This window comes from Zeugodacus cucurbitae, chromosome 5, assembly GCF_028554725.1.
Source record: "Zeugodacus cucurbitae isolate PBARC_wt_2022May chromosome 5, idZeuCucr1.2, whole genome shotgun sequence".
NCBI lineage: Eukaryota > Metazoa > Arthropoda > Insecta > Diptera > Tephritidae > Zeugodacus > Zeugodacus cucurbitae.
The window spans coordinates 19,057,729-19,076,981 of NC_071670.1; the positions used below are offsets into that span (position 1 = coordinate 19,057,729).

At 33.6% G+C, this 19,253-nt stretch overlaps 1 protein-coding gene and 1 pseudogene across 2 annotated transcripts in view; both read left to right on the top strand.

Annotated features, from left to right (window-relative positions):
- Flo-2 (flotillin-2) overlaps nt 1–19,253 on the top strand; it is a 248,883-nt gene that overhangs the window by 104,293 nt on the left and 125,337 nt on the right. The window lies entirely within an intron of this gene.
- On the top strand, nt 16,808–16,992 carry LOC114804346 (small nucleolar RNA U3; annotated as a pseudogene).

Genomic DNA, 19,253 nt, shown 5'->3' on the forward strand with positions numbered 1-19,253 from the left:
ACAAGCGCGCTCCCTACCGAGTAATCGAAATATTAATATTGGAAAATCGCTATTTGAGGAAGTTGAGGGGTACAGTATAAATCATTTATTAATATAAATAAATTAAAATTATAATAATATTTTGTACAATAAAATTACAACACTAAATAATAGTCAAAATGTAACTGTAAATTTAAGAAAATATTTTAAGAGATCAATCACTGCTGTTTTTCTGCAAATATTTGCAGCAATTCCACTTAAGTTGTTTTTTCACGTATTTCCGCGAATTCTCTATTTACATATCTGATTCGAATTGTTGTTAAATGCCAATCTTATTTTAATCGCGTGCAGCAAGCCAACAAAATCAACCCGGGCCAGCGTTGAAACAAAGACAAAAGTGCCGACTTCCCGCGCCATTTGATGAATATTCAAATAACAAATACAGCAGGTGCACGCCAAGATGTTCGAGAAACTCCTGAAGCGTTATTTTTTGTTTTGTTTTGTTGGGTTTTTGCGCAACGCCACCACAACAAAATCGCATGAGTAAAATCAATTTGAATTTCATTAAAGTGCGCGAACGCGCTGCAAACTAGGCCTCTTATGCAATAGGGAGCGCGCGCAAATTAATTGAAGACACACACACACATTTCCTCAATAGAAATGCATAAACCAGAAATGGGCCAAACAAGGTAGATTTTCGCTTTCTTTTACCACCTATGTGTGTGTGTGTGTGAAATGCGCGCGCTCGCACAATGGGGTGTCGATATGTTGCGTTGATGTTGGCGGCTATTTGTCAACAGTGCGCAGCAGCAGCAGTCAAGCTGAGATGTGAATGAAATGTAACAACCAACAGCGTCATTTCAACAAGCTTATGTTAATTTTGTTCATCATCATGCCCTTTCAGGCAAACAATCAGCAAGCAGTTAAAGCAAAAAAGGAAAAAAATAGGAAAAAAAACAAAAAAAAAACAATAATAATAACAACAATAATTTCTTTGTGTTTGCTTGCTGCAATAGCCGCACTAACGGTGCTAACAGCGGCGTTATCGATTGCCTCATTTGAACGCTTGCGCACCTCATGGGCCAACGTCGCGCAACGGATGGCGCACAAAAGACTTAAGCAACGAACTTGTTTCAAAGTGGCGCTTCATACACAAGCGAAGCGCGCTGTAAGAGTGGTCTCATTTAGCGCGCTTTATTTTATTTTTTGCTTCTTTCAGGCAGTAGCCGCAGAGCACAATTTCATTGAGAAGCAGACATGACCACACATATGTAAATGTACATATATATTTTTGCTTTTAAACACTTTTTTTTTGTTTTACTCCTGAGGAAAGAAATTTTATTTACTCGCCACTACTAAATATTTATTTTAACTCTTTGCAAAATCCATCAGGCATTTCAGCATGCTGCATGTGTACCGTTATTTTTATGTTTGTCAAGTGTTTTCTATTTTATTGCGAATTTTTTTTCTGTAGGATCACGTTTTTCAAGTTCAATGCCACAACGCGTCCATTCGTTTGGCCAGCTCGTTGACTGCTGCATTTCGAATTTCCTGCAGCCATGTCTCCAAGTGGTCCGCATAGATGCATGTGCATGTGTGCAATGCGCCGTCATATGCGGAAGCGGCGCGGCGCTGTCAACATCTCGTTGCAACACCACCAACATTTCCAACTAAACGATTTTACATGGCGCATGTTCGCCTTTCTTTTACGTTTCCTTTGCATTTTTCCACTATTTATTGCCGGTGTTGTAAAGCAAATATATTTTTATTTGCTGATAACTCTTACTATCTATCGATCTACAAGACAGCAAGACAGCTGTGCTGCAGCGAGTTACAAAATCGCTTTGAAAATGTCTTTGTATGGTGAAGCATGCGAACGACATTTCTTGACGCAATCGCATCCGTAAATGGCTTGCTACTCTCTTTTAGGCAAACTAAGTCACTTGCCCCAAAATGAAACAACGTCAATGAGTTTTGTATAGCATTGTATTATAGCATAGCGAATTGCTAGCGCTTAAGTGGAGTAGTCGTTGGTTGTGAGGCGGACTATTCAGATGCGCGTGTAGTATTCGTCTATTGAGCAGCTTTATTTAGTGTGCCGTAAAAGGTGAGTTTGCAAATGTACATTCCCGTATTTTCTGACCATTTTGCAATAGCATTTATTTGGATTTTGAACTGTTTGGCACTGCATTTCTAAAATAAGCTTACGTAAGCCTGTTGAGAATTGAATACAGATGCAAATATGGAATGTATAAATCTATCTGAGGCAGAAATTACTATTGTAGCAACATTCAATAACTACTTGGAATATATTTTGTTGTTTCATCAATATTTTAATAATATATAAGTAATTTTATGTGCTTTCTTTTTACCCTAAATTATTAGTGAAGTAGTTCGATTTGCATATTTTAAAATTTTAATCAGTAAGAATAAGAGTTTCACCAATTCTCTGCTCACTATAGACATTGATTACGTTCCTTAGTCTCAGTTACCCAATAGCAAATTAAAATATAATCTACTTAATCGTCGGGAGTCTATTCTACCAATTTCAGTGCGGTACAAGTGAGTAATATACTCTTGTTTATGACTCAATTAACAGTAGGAAATGCTTGTTATACTCTTTCATTTACCACACACGAGAAAGCAACCTTTAGCTAGCCATGAATCGAACAAGCAACTGGTATAAATTGAATATACCTTAGAGAGGGGCGAAACGAAGACAATCATTGTGGCTTATATCAAAATACTTTCTAGTCAATCATTATTTTGAGTTGTTTTTATACTGATACACCATTTCTGAGTTTTACAGAGTTGTTATAAAACAGAGCAATAATGTATATAGAGACTAAAATTTTTAATTAGCAATAGTCTTTACAAAATTAGTATCGAAATAAAGGGGTTAGGGCTATCTGGTATCGCAAAGGACCAAAACTGGTTTATGTGTGGCTTTCTGTCCTACCAGACTAACCTAACCCAAAGGGGTAATTTTGGAAATTTTTAAAATATTTTACAGAAATATCTAATCGACTGATATAACCTTTGGAAGTTCCGCCCATCAGGCCACGCCAGTTCGAGTGTAAAATTTTAAATGCGTTTATCTCAAAACTCATTTTTTTATGTCGGTGGATACGAAATCTCGATAAGTTATGAAAGTTATTTTGTTCTAATTGTACACATTGTGGAATAACATTATCTAGTTGAAGAATTTTTATTTTTATTACAACTATTTTTCGAGCGAATGAAAGTGATTTTTTTGTCAAAAAACAGAAATTTTAATATTTAAGTTAATTTTTTTATTTTCCTTCGTTTATGAACTAGATTTATCAATTTACTACTGGTTTACTTACTGGTTTCGATATGATGCAAATAAAAATTATTTACAATAGAATAAGGTTTTTGAATTTTTTTATGAAAAAATATAAAAAATTAAAAAAATATATATTAAATGTTTTAAAGTCAAAACATACATTGTACATTGTATTACTGCACATAAATGTAAAATATTATTTTAACATAAAATCAGTTGAGGAATACAAGCTCAAAATTCATCTGGCAACCCTAACCGTTTTTTTCGATCTTTATTCGACACTAAGATATTATTTTATTAAAAATTTCGAAAGTTCACATTTTTTAAAATGTGTTGTTGCTTTTTTGATAATAATGTCCCTTAATCTGTTTCACAAAACAATTTCTTCATTTTAAATTTAAAAATAATATCGATGAATGAACAAAATTTTTTAAATAAATTTATTTAGCACTTATTTTTTTATATTATTTTTTTCCTATACCATCCATAAAATTAAGACACTAAATGTTGTAGATTTAATTAAGTCAATTAACCAATTTTTATTACAATACTGTTTTTTATTATTTTTTTCCATTAATTATTAAAGATATTTCTCTTTAAAACATACAAGATAATAGTCCACAATTTTAAAAGCTAAATGTCAGCTTATGGTTTTTTGTTTATACATTTAATTAATTTTCTTCACGGTCACTTAAGTAGTCCGAAAACACCATAAAATTCACTAAACTCAAATTGATAAACAAAATGCGTTCAATATTTCACGGCTGCCATTAATGCTTTCAGTAAATTTTTATTTAAAACCTGCAGCTTAATTGCACCGACGAAATCAGCGTCTCTAATTGCGCACACTATTCACATTTATTGCCACAAAAACGAAACCATTTCACTACACATATCACAAAATCACTTAAACTTCGAGTGAATTTATTTTTATTTGAATTAATTCAACGCACAGTTCAAAATTATAAGCGATTTGCACTTGATTTTTATCAAAATGTTATAAATTTTATAATTAATTGAATTATTTTTAATGCTTGTTATTAATATTTTTTTATTACCGAAATATTTTCGAAAAACTTGTGTGTGCAATTAGTGTTGGAAGTTGTAGCTTGCTTGTAAGCGCCAAACGGCTTCGGGTTACGTATACGACCTGCACGCCAAAACGTCTCAATTGAAACTGAGTGGCTCTAACACCGACGATTGCCGCTGCAGTAGCTACAACAGCTGGTAAGCGGGTATTTAGCCAAGCCAGCCAAGCAACAGACAATGCGGCTAACAAATGACCCAACGATTGCGCCGCCGCGGAGGCCGACACGCAAAGCGACGCGCGTCGAAGAATCGATGTCTTCACACGATAGAGCCGCAGGCCAACCATCAGTAGCAGCAGCGCTGGTTTCAACAATTGCAACTGTCAATATGTTTGACAGGTTTGTTTTTTTGCTTTTTTTTGATTTGTTGCTTTGTTCGACCGCCGCGTGTGGCAGGCGCATTCATTTAGCGCCAAGACGACGGCGACGCGACGCATGCGCGGCCACCATATCGGCGCTCGGAGTGTATGTATTTGATAATTGCTGCCACATACCATATTTGCTTGCAATTATTGCGCCTGTGTGTATATACATACATATGTACATATGTACATTATTGCCGCAACTTTGGCTGCCCACTCTTGACTTTTAGCCATGTTGCGGTCTGCGCTAAGCTACACTCACATGTACGAGTATTTGCACCGAATTAATTACTTTGGTTGAGCTAGATTATTATTTTGGCAATAAAATATACTCTTTTTTATTTTTTCTTAAACTACTGCGAATATCAAACGAAATCGTGGTTTTTTCCCACTCAACACTCGCTGCTAAACTTTCATTTTTAATACAGCTCTTTAAGGTTACTTTTTTGGTGTATTTATTTAGATGTTTGATTTTCAGACTGTTAAATTGCAGCACCTCCGCTGTCGAGCAGGTGTTCAAAGTTTGCGAAATTTACAATAAATAATTAGACTTCGAGACAAGCATTGAAGTTAGGAAGTCATGGTATGGATTTATTTTCTATAGAATATGCCGGTGAGAACGTAACCGTCAATAGCGACCATTATTGCGCCTTGATAACCGACTATTTAATGCCTGAAATTGATCTCGGCGACATTTGGTTTCAACAAGACGGCGCCACTTCCCGCACATCGAATCGTTTGATATTGAGAGAACACTTCGGTGAGCAGATCACTTCTTTGTCTGCGATTGGCTGAATTTTTTGATAAAAAAGCTAGGCTAGATGTCGCTGCTAAATATATTAATCAGCTGATGAAACTTACCAACTTCTTATGAAAAGCAAAAACAAAAATGTATAACAGCTGATTGGTTATCGAGTAGCCGGCGGTATAATGCCAAAGACAGACATTTGGTTTCCGTGTTACAATGTGTACTACAATAAAAGCTCAAGAAACAATGTACCAGCATAGTGGTACACATGTAGTAATGTACTATGTTTACATTCATCAGCTGATACAAATAAATTCAAGCAAAATATAGTTATGAATAAAAGGCAGGAAAGTGGATCCCGACATAGTTAGAACTGCAAGCAATCTTAAAATATTAATGCCAATATTATTTCTATTATAATTATTTGTTTTCAACATATTATTCTCACAATTTTGTAAAATTTTGTTTTTTATTTCAGTTTATTTTGAATTTAATTTGTTTTCTAGACGCCAAAATGTCAGAAAACATATGATTGTGATAGAGGAGTTTAAAGCTTTCGGTTTGTTCAATGTAATACTTTGTAGTATATTTCACAACACCAAATAATTTCAATGGTTTCTAGTATCGTATTGTTGTACGGAACACCATTTACTTTCGAACAAAATTCAGAACACTGGTGATCTACATACGGTTTCTGTAGCACATGTATGTACTACATGTCAGTCTTAGGTTTGAAAGGCAAAAAAGGGTTTCTCAATAAAAATTTTAATTGCTCTATTAATTTGGCTGTCTAAAAACGCTATTAGAGTGAAAGGTTTGAATTAATTGCCATCGAAGTCTCCCGTTGGATACTCAACAAACGAGCTTTTTTGACGTGATTGTACCATAGGTAGAAAGGTGTTAGACTAATCGGGTTCGTTGGGCATGTAAAGTGGTCTAGTCAATCAATTTTTTATTATTGCATTTTTTTGATATTCTTGCATCTATTAATTCATTTATTAAATTTAATTTGCATAACAAACTGTCAAACTGACAGCAGTTTATTAACCTCGTCCATGCCGAACACAGTAAAAATATAATAAAATCAAATGACAATCAAACTTTGTCTCTCTGCAGTGTGACATCCATACATATGTACATACTGAATGCTATGAACATTTTGACGATTCATATCCAACTGCTCTCCAACTGTTTTTATGGCGACTCGTCAACATAAAATGAACTTTAACGGTTTATCGTATGTGCATTGCCATCAGTTTTATGTCTGCATAATTTTTAGTGCATTTTCATACAACAACAATTGTTTTTATGTACAATACCCACATTCATCTTATTCCCACGGCAGTCATCTCATGGACTTTGAACAAATAAAAAATAAATTTAATTCATTTTGTCTGCATTATCAGTACAATTTTATTTAATTTTTCTTTGATGCAATTTTTGTCGCACTATATTTTTATGCACTCATGAGATTATATACATATATATTCGAGATAATCTAAAATTAAAAATGTTAATGTAATGTTCAAGGAAATATATATAAATTTGTTGTCAAATCACGGGTATTGGATATAATATCTAAATCTAAATCTAAAGCTTTAACGACTCAGTAAAGTCTCTAGAGAATTTCCAGTTCTTAATTGAGGCAAGTTGGTGAACTCGTCGTGTTGTTAGTTTACTTAATCCAAACAAATGTAAATCTATTTAGTCTTCGGAAATTTAAAACATGAACAAAATAAAACGTATAATAAAAGACTTGGATTTATCCAAGATATTTACTCAAAAATAAATCTGTTAATCATTTGTCATTTCAAGCTTACTTATTTAATTACTGTCATGAAAAATATCACAACATCATCTTTCTCCAAAACTTCGCCAGTTTCAATTGCTTTTTTATTGGTTTGAAATTTACAGCATTTAAGTTACATATTTTGAAATGTTTGTTGGGATCTTATTTTACTTTTTTCGGTTATATAATTATATGATTTTCAGTGATGAGTTCACATTTATTTAAGTAGGAAGTGATCTCGGGTGCTTCAATCGATGACCACGAAACAAACTCAAACTCTTTCAAATTCGAATTATGGTTTTATTATTAATTATGGTTTATAATCAGAAAGGCCAAAAAGCCGAAAGCATGCGATATAGTCATGGTTTCAGAGAAGGTATGAAATGGAGTGGCCACACATTTCCCAGACCTTAACCCCATAAACATTGTATAAGAAAGAAAATTGATCACAGGAATCTGGTAAATTTAGATAAACTTTTACAAAGAGAACTTAAGGCATGTAGCCCAAACCATATCCGATAAGCTTATAGATTTAATGCATTGGCGAATTAAAACAAATATTGAGAGTAATGGGTTTACCACAATTTATTAAAGATAATTTACATTTTTATTTGAGTTACAATTGTTTTGTCTTATTGAAGATAGAGGTTATACATAATATAATAAGCTATGAAATTTTATTAAAATTGGTTTGTTTTGGAAATTAAAGTAAAATAATAGATCTCCAGCGTAACAGTAATGTCATTATAATATTTCAGTTGCAAATGTTTTACCGGATACTGTACTTATCGGCCATGTGTCGTGTTTCCTTATCTTTTAGGTGACGATGCTTTGATGGAAATCTCTTGGCATAATAAATTTACCCGACTCGGATATAAGATAAGAATAATTTATTCACGAATTTAGACAAACCTTTTCGTCCATTTTTATGCTTCCAAGTTCAAACATTGATATATCTTACGTTTTTAATAGAATGCTTTCATTGCCAGGAACGCTCTATTGCCTTTAGTCTTTTCTTAAAATCAGAATTTTTGAATGAAGATGTAAGTAGGTCTTTATATAGGTCTTATGTTTATGGTTTATGTGCGATAAACCATCTGTCGGATACTTCTGTATTCTTTGGTATGAAAAAAATCTGGGCAAATTTTTACTGTGACATTCCGAGTTTACCAGTGATTTTAGTTGTTGGTTTTATATGGGTTCTCATAATGTTTTACATACATCTTTCTTTTCCTGTCTTATTTTCTTCCAATTAAGCCTCTCACTACTTTGAGAGACCATCCTTATAGCTTAACCTAACGTAAAAAACATATTATATTTGTTATTTATCTTTTTTAGGTTAGGTTATGCCATAATATTGATCTTTCAATGAATTCGATTTGTGACAAGCGAAAAATCATACAAAGTATAAAATCACTATTAATTTCAATGAAGTCAATCTTAAAATATGGCAACTCTAAATCTGATACTATTTTTTTTTTCCAAATTCAAAACTGCACAACACTTGACACTATTATTGTATTTAACATATATTGTTGTTGCTATTGCATTATGCAATATCCAAATTTACCCAGACAAATATTGATGTCATAAAAATAATAGACACTTCAATTTTTTTTAAATATTTTTATGAAGATAATGAAGTATTTAACGGAGATGAGCTGTCTTTTCAGTTGTGTTTGTGTGTCCGGTACGCAGTTTGAAGCGACCTCTTGGGCGGTTATGCCTTGGCCATTATAATTAAACGTTTGCGTGGTCATAAACATTGTTTTATTGCAGAAATTATTGTTGTTTTTATGAAAGTGCGCATTTTACACTTTGCCACGCAAATAAGGTGCGAGGTGAATGAAAAGTAGGTAAACATGATAGGCAATATAAACACCTTAGAAAGCGAGACAAATGCGGTGTGTGGTGAATAATTCAGCAAATATTTTGAGGGTTTGTCAGTTGCAGCGCTAGAATAGCAATTAATTTTGGGGTTTATCATTTCTTTTAGTATATGACACTAATATGAATCAGTTTTGCAACATAAAGAAATATAGCGATATCAATTGGTAATTTGGCACGCTTTCTCCCACCCAAATCACGAGCGTCACTTATGACTAAATTGCCTGCACTTACTTCCCGTTAGCTGCATTTTGCATACAAAGCAACGGCTAATGCAACGATTCACTCGTGCCAGCAAGCGCTGTCAAAACAGTGCGTAAACGAGTGCACGCCTCGTGGTTGCCAGAGTTGCGTTAAATACACAAATGGAAAATAAGCAATGATTTATTTGCATTTAAATTAGCGGTTTAGTTACGTCAAATTATATCATTAAACGCAATCGCATTGTGCTTAAACGCTTTTGTGCAGCTGCGCATGCGCGTCGCTTCTCTGAAACTTTGTATGTGTGTGTTTTTATTGTTTTTAATAGCAATTTCGCGCAAATTTCCACATTGCTTGGATATGCAATTGCACTTCCTCTGCATTTGTGGTTCAGACATATCATGCATATCCAAAATATATATATACTCGTATATATTATGCATGAAGTTTTGTTGATTTTGTGCGCAGCTGGGAGAGGCGATTGCAGCGTTGCAATGATAGTTTTGGGCTTTTAGCCGCCACACAATTGAATTCACATGCTGTAATACTAAAACAGATACGGGTGTAACGTTACGTAAGCGCATTGAACTTGTGTCTCTGAAGACAAAAAACAAAGCGGAAGAAACAATGCGCCATTGTATATTTGTATTTATTACCTTTTATTTCGTTTTGTTTTTGTATTTTCGTTGTATGCTAATAAGTTACTAAGTGCTGCAGATCTTGTGGGAAAAAATGAGACAATACCCGCAGCTAAGTAAAATCCGGTAACATTTTTTGTTTGATCGCGTGAATCCCGATTGGACAATGGCCAATTAGAACTCAGTGAAAGATTGATCTTGCTAAGGGCAAAGAATTCCCTTGACGTCTTGCGGTTTACTTTGGACCAGAAGGATTATTTTCAGCTTAAAGCTCGCAAAAAGCTTAAATCTATTTAGACAACTCACATTTCGTCTGTTGATCTTAACTTACACGGATTTGTAGCTTCATATATAGTTTCCCAGCTATATTGAATGGGCTAGGTTTCCATATAACATATTTGGAATCATTTCGGCTCAAGTTTTCTTAAGTATTATGATTAAGTATTAAAACTGTTATTAAACGCCTATGTTTTTGAGAATTCTATGAGTCTCTAGTTGAGAGACAAGGTTTGGGATTTGAGAAAAATATTACCTGTTTTTACTTAATAATAAGGCTTTAAACTTTTCTTGGAATGTTGGTCTGTTAATCTAATATGGATTGAACTTTGTTTTAACATTTTAACCTACTTGAAAACATATCTATCGATCGGCATCGGCCAGTATCGGCCAAAAAATTCAGCATCGATAAAATATGTATACAGTCGATTTGACGATTTTTAAAGGCTTCTCTTGACGTAATTTTTTCAACCAACAACATTCGCTATAGACTGACATAGGTAGGCAAATTCATTTTGTGGCAAACTATAAATGGAAACAAAAAACATCCCAAATAGACTTATTGTTTGCATTGCAGAATTAATAGTTGGCGTATGATGGAGCAGATCAAAGAAATTTACTTTCTGCCAAACACAGCAAAATCTTACTGATCTGGGTTTAATTATTTGGATCTCAGATATTTTGATATCCAAATTTTTTCTACATTTTTGAATGAGTCTGTCATTTCTTCGGCTGGTATCTGGATCTCGTCTCAGAACATGCTTGAACCAGCACTAATTTCTTTTGAAAATTTCGACCCACAGGTGTGTTGGGTTTGTGCGTGATCATAAGTCCGGTTAGAGATGGCAACGGGTTAGAAATGTTGCAAAGGCTTGTGAAGGTTTGTGAAAACTTACAGCTTCTGGATGTAAAAGGCAACGCTTATTTATTAATTAAATTCAAACAAATGTTCATATACTCTTACTCGTACATATAGTAACTCGCAGCTTTCTTAATTTATGATTCTATTTGACTAAATAGATTTGTTCATGAATGAATTGAAGAATCGGCATCAGCATCGACCAAAAATTCAGAATCGGCCAGACACTTAGTATTTTATTATATGAGGATAATTTGCTTAGCCATCTTTTAAGATCACCAACTTACCTTCTTAATTCAAGCGAACATCTACACAAGCTAAAAATGTTGAGCCGCACGACCTCTATCCATAGCATGTGTCTCTCCACCAAATATTTCTATTTGAATACACGTTTCAAATTCCAACTTATATTTCAACATCAACAGCTGCTTTGTCGCACCATTAAACGGTTTTCCCTTCCGTATTTTGGCAACTCGCCGTTAAACTGCGTCCGTTTAATAGTTGACAATTTCTATTTTGGGTGTGTTTGCTGGGCCTACCACGATTTGGTCACGCACGCGTCACGCATGCGACGGAACACCGTGAGCTTTTTGTATTTAAATTTTATGTAATTTCGCGAAAACACGCTAGTTTCAGCAAAATTAAAGTGTTTCAAAAGGAAGGAACATTACTTCCCGAAATGATTTTGTGTTAAATTTACGAAATTTGTTTTTGATTGGTGTTTCCAAAAGTTAAAAATTTTCCGTTAGCTTGTTTTCTCTTACTTTACTTTACTTTTTACTGTACTTTGAGAGTACTATACTTTGCTGTAGTTGTTGCGGTTTGTTTTTGGTATGCAATGCATCACTCAACAATTTGATTTTCCACTTTACACTTACGTTTATCTTCAATTAACGTCTTACGCTGTTTTTAACACACATAATGTCTATATATATTTCTTGTTTTTATTTTAGTTGTTGCTTATATTTATTTCGCACACGACACACTTCACTGTCTGCTTGTAGCGCCGCCCGCGCGTGTTCACTCCTCGGCTGCAATTTGGCCAATGATCGGTAATTTCAAAACACTCTTCATTGCCTGCATTTCCTAAGCATTGCAGAGCCATCGTTACGGCCATCATCGACTCGTCCAGCACGCAGCGCTGGCGAAAGCTTTTCTCCTTTACTCACCAACATCACTTTGGCCGCTCTCACTCTCACTTTCCGTTCGTGTTTATGTTTTGCTTTGGCTCTTGCGCTGCTTTACATTGGCAATAATGAGCTGGCCGGTATGGGCTCACGTCTGCCAAGTACAACAACTGTGTATTGGTATTCCGGTTTCTGCGTTGCAGCTTTTGTGGCCAAAATGGAAAGGCCAAAACGGAATTCTCGTTTTGAATTTTTATTTTTCGTTTTCGGCTACCAAATCAAGTTTAAAGTGTAAAAAACGAAATCCATATTACAATGTCGCATAGCTGGAATAGCTTTTTGCTGGAGTATTGTTAAGGGCAATGCAATATGCGGAACTGTGGACAAGAGCAAGTGAAAAATTTTGTGGGTTACAAATGCCGAGCGCATTTACTGACAATTGAATGAAAATCGTTTTTGGTTTCGGCAATTTTTAAATGGTCACTTAGCTATGTTTAATAAGCGTCTAAATGCTCATGTACGCGGATCAACACCTGAATTATCAATTAAATATATAATCAATTGTTAATATAAATTCATTTGAAAAAGTGCTGTTATGTGTGTTTTGAGTTTGATTTTACTAAGAATTTGACCATTTTTATTGGTCGTATTGGAATATCAAATATCTGTAATGAGCCAGCAAATCCGCTGTCATTACTATATTCATATCCATTTTCAAGTTACCGGCTTCTTATCTCTCATGACCATCACGATCAAGTCTATATCTCATCTCAGAAGCTGACCGTGACGGCGCGTATGAAACGGTCGCTTTGGCTAATAATATCGAGTGCTGCCTTTTATGAACTCAAGTACTGAGACAGTACTGCTAATTTATCTTGAGACAATAGCAATTAGGTGTTCTGAGTCTCTAAGGCTTCTAAACGAGGACAGAGCCGACTTTTAACAGCCAAGTGGTTAACCCAAGTTTTTTTTTCGAAGATGCTAGGATCCTTTACATCAGCATCAACAGGTAACTCTCATCGCCAGAGTTAAGAACAACTTTGACATTGCGACCACAAAAAAAAAAGAGTTATAAATCTCTTGTTGATAATCAGGAATAATCTCCCAAAAGAATTAAGAAGCCATAAGCGAATGGAATTTGCCAGGTAACCGAAGAAAAAGTCGTACCGCTTCTAAACTGGAGAAGATATTTGGAAATCGAAATATTTAATATCCAAAAAAATTGGAGTCAAATCAAAAGGCTAATACAAGATCATAACAAATGGAGGAATGAAGGAAAGAGGATATCTAATTTTGCCACTTTGAGTGGATATTATACGATATCAGAATACGAGAAAACGAGAAAACGAACGCGATATGAAATAGATTTTGTTGGATCTACACATTATTCTAGAAAATTCCATTGATAAGGATTTAATGAATTTGATTTCGGATATTCCAGCTATCATTTAAGGTCATCTATTTTATATTGAGCAAATGCAACTGTGTCCTAGACGCGATCACAAACAAGATCGATTCTTTTTTCTAAAATTTCGATCAGACATGTAGTTTTTAAACTAAGATTGATGACTACATATTATCCTTATAACATATTTACATATAAAAGCTGAATTCTCAAACTATTTTTTTTTTGCTTTTGTAAGTATGACTCAGAAATTTTGCTTCCACTGCCTGCGTTTTGTTTATATGTGCGCTTTCAATTTCATTTCAATCACGTTCACTAATGGTTTCAGCACATATTTACATGTACACTTTTACATAAAGGGTATTCTATTAGGAAAAAAGTAAAAAAATATATATTTTTGTATTTTTTTTTTATAAATACAAATATTTTTATAAAACAAAATCCAATACAAAAATTTATATATAAGTATATGTATGTACTAGGAATATGTGTTTAATTTTATTCATGAAATTTATCGAATTGATTTCTTTATTTTTATTGTATAAAACTTCTCCGTCAAAATTACTTAATAGTATAATGGAAGATAATAATTATCTTTCTAATCCTCACTGGCATATTTTTTTGCACTCTCCTACGAAAAAGTATACATGTGGAAGCAAAAACAATAACTATTATTATATCGTGCTATTTTTTTACTAACGAAAAAAAGTTGAAATTTGACATATTAGTTGCATATGACCCTCAATAGAGTCACCCTGTATGCAACTGCAAATGCGTGCTTCTGCGGTTAACAAATATTATTTCACTTTCGTTGGCTAATCCACCGGCCCAGCTTCGCAACTGAGTCAAACAACACCAGCAAAGAGTGGGCTAAATAAACACACATAGAGCGCTGCGTGTGAAGAAACAGCAGAAGCCGAAGAAGACGCAGTGTAGTAGTGTAAATAAATTGCTCAATTTTTATTATTTTCATTTCTTTCACTCGTCCACTTTATCATACTTTATCGTACCTATATTGCTTATGATTTTTCCATTAATTCCATTTGAAATTGCTTTTAGTTTACTCGAAAATTTTACAAATTGCTCAATTGCGCTGTGTCAAGTGACGACCGAAGTGGCAAGCGCTACTAATTTCTTCATTGCTTCTGCTCGAAGTGAATTGTGCGCATCAGCCGAGAAGGGACTACGTGACTTTGTGGACGATCAAATTATTTGATTCGAGCATTTTAAGTAAATATCATTTACTTCTTCAAACCACAAACGCATTGACTTTTAATGAAAGTAATTTGTTTTTATTTTTTATATGAAATCCATAATTTTCTATGACCTTAGGAAAGGTTACTACTCCTAGTGTTGATAAAAATATGTATCTTTCTGAAATAATTGAAAAGCGGGTATTGAATAGACTGCAATCCCTATACGATTTTTACATTAGACCGTGTGTAATTACTGGAAAATTCGTAACCTGCTGAGCCTTATCCGAACAACTCGAATGGAATATGAAAAATAAATCGTGTTCGATTCACCACTTCTTTGGTCGTTATGTTTGAGTAATGCTTTCTATCCCTGTCTTACAGAAAAGTTGTAAATCTAAACAAAATCCAATTTAATTTTTTTTAGATAATTAAGTGGCTTAATTGATAGTTTTGGCTTTCGACGCCTCACTTTCATTAATTAATGGATATTACAATGTATTTCAATTAAGATTGAACTCGATAATTTTTATTTCGATTCAAATATATATATATGTTTTTTTCTATAAACATATACATTTACCGGCATTCAGTATTGGTCAAGCGCGAGTCAAAACACTTAAAATTCGCGCAAACCTAATACTTTGACATTTATATGGCAAACACTCCAATTTCGACTATTAATAGGATTGTACATACCACACCAATTAGTGTTATACTCGTATGTTAATAATGAATTTTGCGTAACAAATTACATCAAGTTGTTCACGCAGTTCAATAAATCACTGTGAAGCGAGTTTGTTACAGCGTCCAGGACTACAAATGATATCGGTGTTAATAATGGATTTTTACACCTGTTGCAAACATATATAAATATGTATAGCAAAACATTCAATACAACCTCCAAAATTCAACGCAGACGCCTACTTTGCAACAATCTTGCATGCGAGCATTTATTTACTGGCTTTCCACCTAATAAATGTGTGATAAAAAATGTTATCGGTTGTCTGCAGGCGCTTGGTCCTGACTGACGTTCACAAGTCCAACGTGTTACTGATTTATTAATTTGTATTTATTTTTTATGTGTGCAAATATATATTATTTTGTAATGCAATGAACCGTTACAAATCACCAAAATGAGACAAGTTTGTTGTATTGGCTCACGTTTAGGCTAGATACATAGATATCTACGAGGTCGGTTTGATAAATAATTTTCGACAATACATTTAGCACCGCTTTACGTACTAAAAAGAACTTAGTGCCCATCAGAGAAATAAAGTCATGTTTGAGACAAGTAGATTCAAAAATGTTGATGTTTATAAAAATGTTGCCATGTATTTTAAGCCAAAGGAAATATTTTCTGTAAATACTTGACTAGCCTAACTCCTTAAAAAAAGCTCTCTGTAGATTTGGATTTTATATTGAGCACAGATGATCGGCATTTCATTAAAATATGTCTAAATTATCAAACAGCACTCTTTTGACATATCTGTATTAAAAATGTTAAAATATTTCCCTTAAGTGATCTTCTTCGTAGACTCTTATATACATTGCTTTTAAAGTCAATCATAATAATACTCTATGCTCACAAAACAATATTTTTCATTAGTATGATTTGTAATCTTTAAAACTTTGACAAAAATATTCCTTATAATTTATTTTATTGAAGTTATATTGAAGTTATACTTCTTATACGACTTCGGAAAAGGTTGCGATAATGAACAATTAACGCGAGAGAGTGAATGAGAGTAAAGCAGAGAACTTAAAGCACTTACCATGCTTATGCTATTTGGGCAATTCTTGTTTTTGTAAAACAATGTTTAAATTTTGGTTGATAGATTGTATATTTGCGCATTATTTTTCTTTCATTTCTGTTTCATTTCTGCGAATTCTCAACTATTTTGTGTGACTTTTGGTTGAAATACTCTGCGTTGGCCGTTGAAAAGTTAAGACTATACATCACAGGATCATTTCTGTAGTCAATCTTCATTTACTTTCTTTGCAAATCGAAAGTATTAGCACCCGCGATGAGGAGGTACATATATCGTTTTATCTGACAGCGTGAGGTTTATGAACTTCATTTCTAATTTTGTCTTGAGGCATATTAGAAATGATGTCGGTACTCATTGCGGGAGATTTCAATGTAAATTTCTCATTGCCATTGAACCATTACTAGCATTCCTCAGAGAGAAATTTTCATTAGAAATGGAAGAAATGATCTTACGACAAAAGGTGGTACGACTAATGATGCGGTATTCGCGAGAAATATAGATAAAATAGATGTAAGACATTTCATATCGTATTTTAGTTATCATAATCTAATTGTAAATATTATAGATATCAATCAGTCAGAACCCAGAAATAATAATTGATTTGGGCTTTGCTTGAAAATGTGCATAATAAATTTATAAAATGTAAATTTAAGAAAGTGTTTGTCACTCCACCATATTTTTATCCTTTCCCTCTCGCTAGTTTTCTTTCATACAAAATGATAAGCATTTCTTGGAATATCACTAAGAAGTATAACTTCTTCCGCGCGTAGGTGTGGAAGTCTTGTGGCCAATGATAGGCCTTATAAATTTTAGCAAAGATTGTAATGCATTATAACGCACTATCACTTTTCAAAGGAAAAACAAACGAAAGAAAATTGTATGTAATTATCCACAATTACTATATATTCAGCCCAGCCGTATGTAATTTCGAAATTAAATAATAATTATTATCTTTAACCTTGAAATATTACTCTGCAAACATATTATTAATTTACTTGTAGACTGTGCGTTAGTTAGCGTGTAGTAGTACGAAACAACACACCTATTTTTTACCAAAACTACATTTGGAAATTCAAAAACTACGTTTGCCGTTTAAAACCCTGACAAATTGTGACTTCCGCGCACAGCACCTACAACGAAAAAACACACACACGTGTCTTTTTGCACACAAAAATCGAAAATTAAAACATAAATTTATTTAAAAAAAATCGTAAAAACTCACCTTCATTATCAATAATTTGTGGGATACATCACCAATATTGCAACCGGTTTGACATAAGCAATCATTTTGTTTTTGTTGTATGCAGACAAAACTATCGACGTCATTTCCATCGTCTGCGAAATTGGAAAAATTCACTTGAACTTGTTTCGAATGGTTCATATGTTACGTAAATTTGTTAACATTTAAAGCAGAGTTGCCATATATATTTATATTTATTTGAATAAAATTAGCTTCATTAATATTAAAATCATTTCATAAAATCGAGTCATTATTGCCCCTAATATTAGAGTTTTCAAAGATTCGGTGGGCTTTATACCGTATATACAGTTAATATGTGAGATATGTTAACCAAAATAAGTGAACCTTGCATATAATGTAGGTTGGTGGAAAGAATGAGTGAAATCGGATTGATTGGAATGATTTTCCATATTCCAGTGGACTTTATGCCGAATATTTGGATCAAATTGTGTGTTATCTTAATAAAATCACATAAATAAAATGCGAGAGTATACAATGTTCGCCTACATCCTTTACATTTCTTAATTCATAAAGAATTATTTCTCATATTTGTTTCATTGGCATCCCTGGTAACATACATATGTATGTAAATCCAATAAATTGCCTGTCTATGTCAGCTGTTTTTATTGGTCGTTGTCAATCACTTTTCGTTGATCGTGACTTTGACACCGACATAACAGGATTGTTGCAGCGGCAAGTGCAAATGAACATTAAATAATATCTGCAAGATGTGACCAAGGCACGGAGAAATTATGATCAGTGTAAATGGTTTAAACGTTTTATTCGCTTTTTGGAAGGTATTCTTTTATGAAACAAAAACTGAAACACAATTAAACAAAAATTTAAGGAAACATAAAATATTTAGTTTCTGAATAAACTGTAGAGACAAAATAATTATTGGAAAAAAGTGAAACTGAAACTGGAACTTGTATAGACACCAGCGGGTACTGTATCGAACACTTTCAAAGATCGAGTGTTTTCGGCCATTCGAACAACATGACCTAGCCAGCGTAGTCGCTGTTATTGCTGTACTATTTCAGTATCAATTACAAGGACTTGTAGAGTTTTGTTTTTGTACGTCGAGAGAGGAGTTTACTTTTCAATGCCTACCATAGTACGGCCTGTTGGCAAGAGTGATTCTGCGTTGGATTTCAAGGTTGACATTGTTGTTGGTGTTAATACTGGTTCCAAGATAGATGAAATTATCTACAACTTCAAAGTTATGAATGCCAGCAGGTAAGTGAGAGCCAAGTCGCTCTTTTATTTAATATATTGCGAGGGCTGCTATATATATATAAAAGAGGAATATTTATCAACGAAAATAGTTTTATTGTTTTTTAAAATATTCTCCATCAAGATTTATACTCTTTTGCATGCGCTCA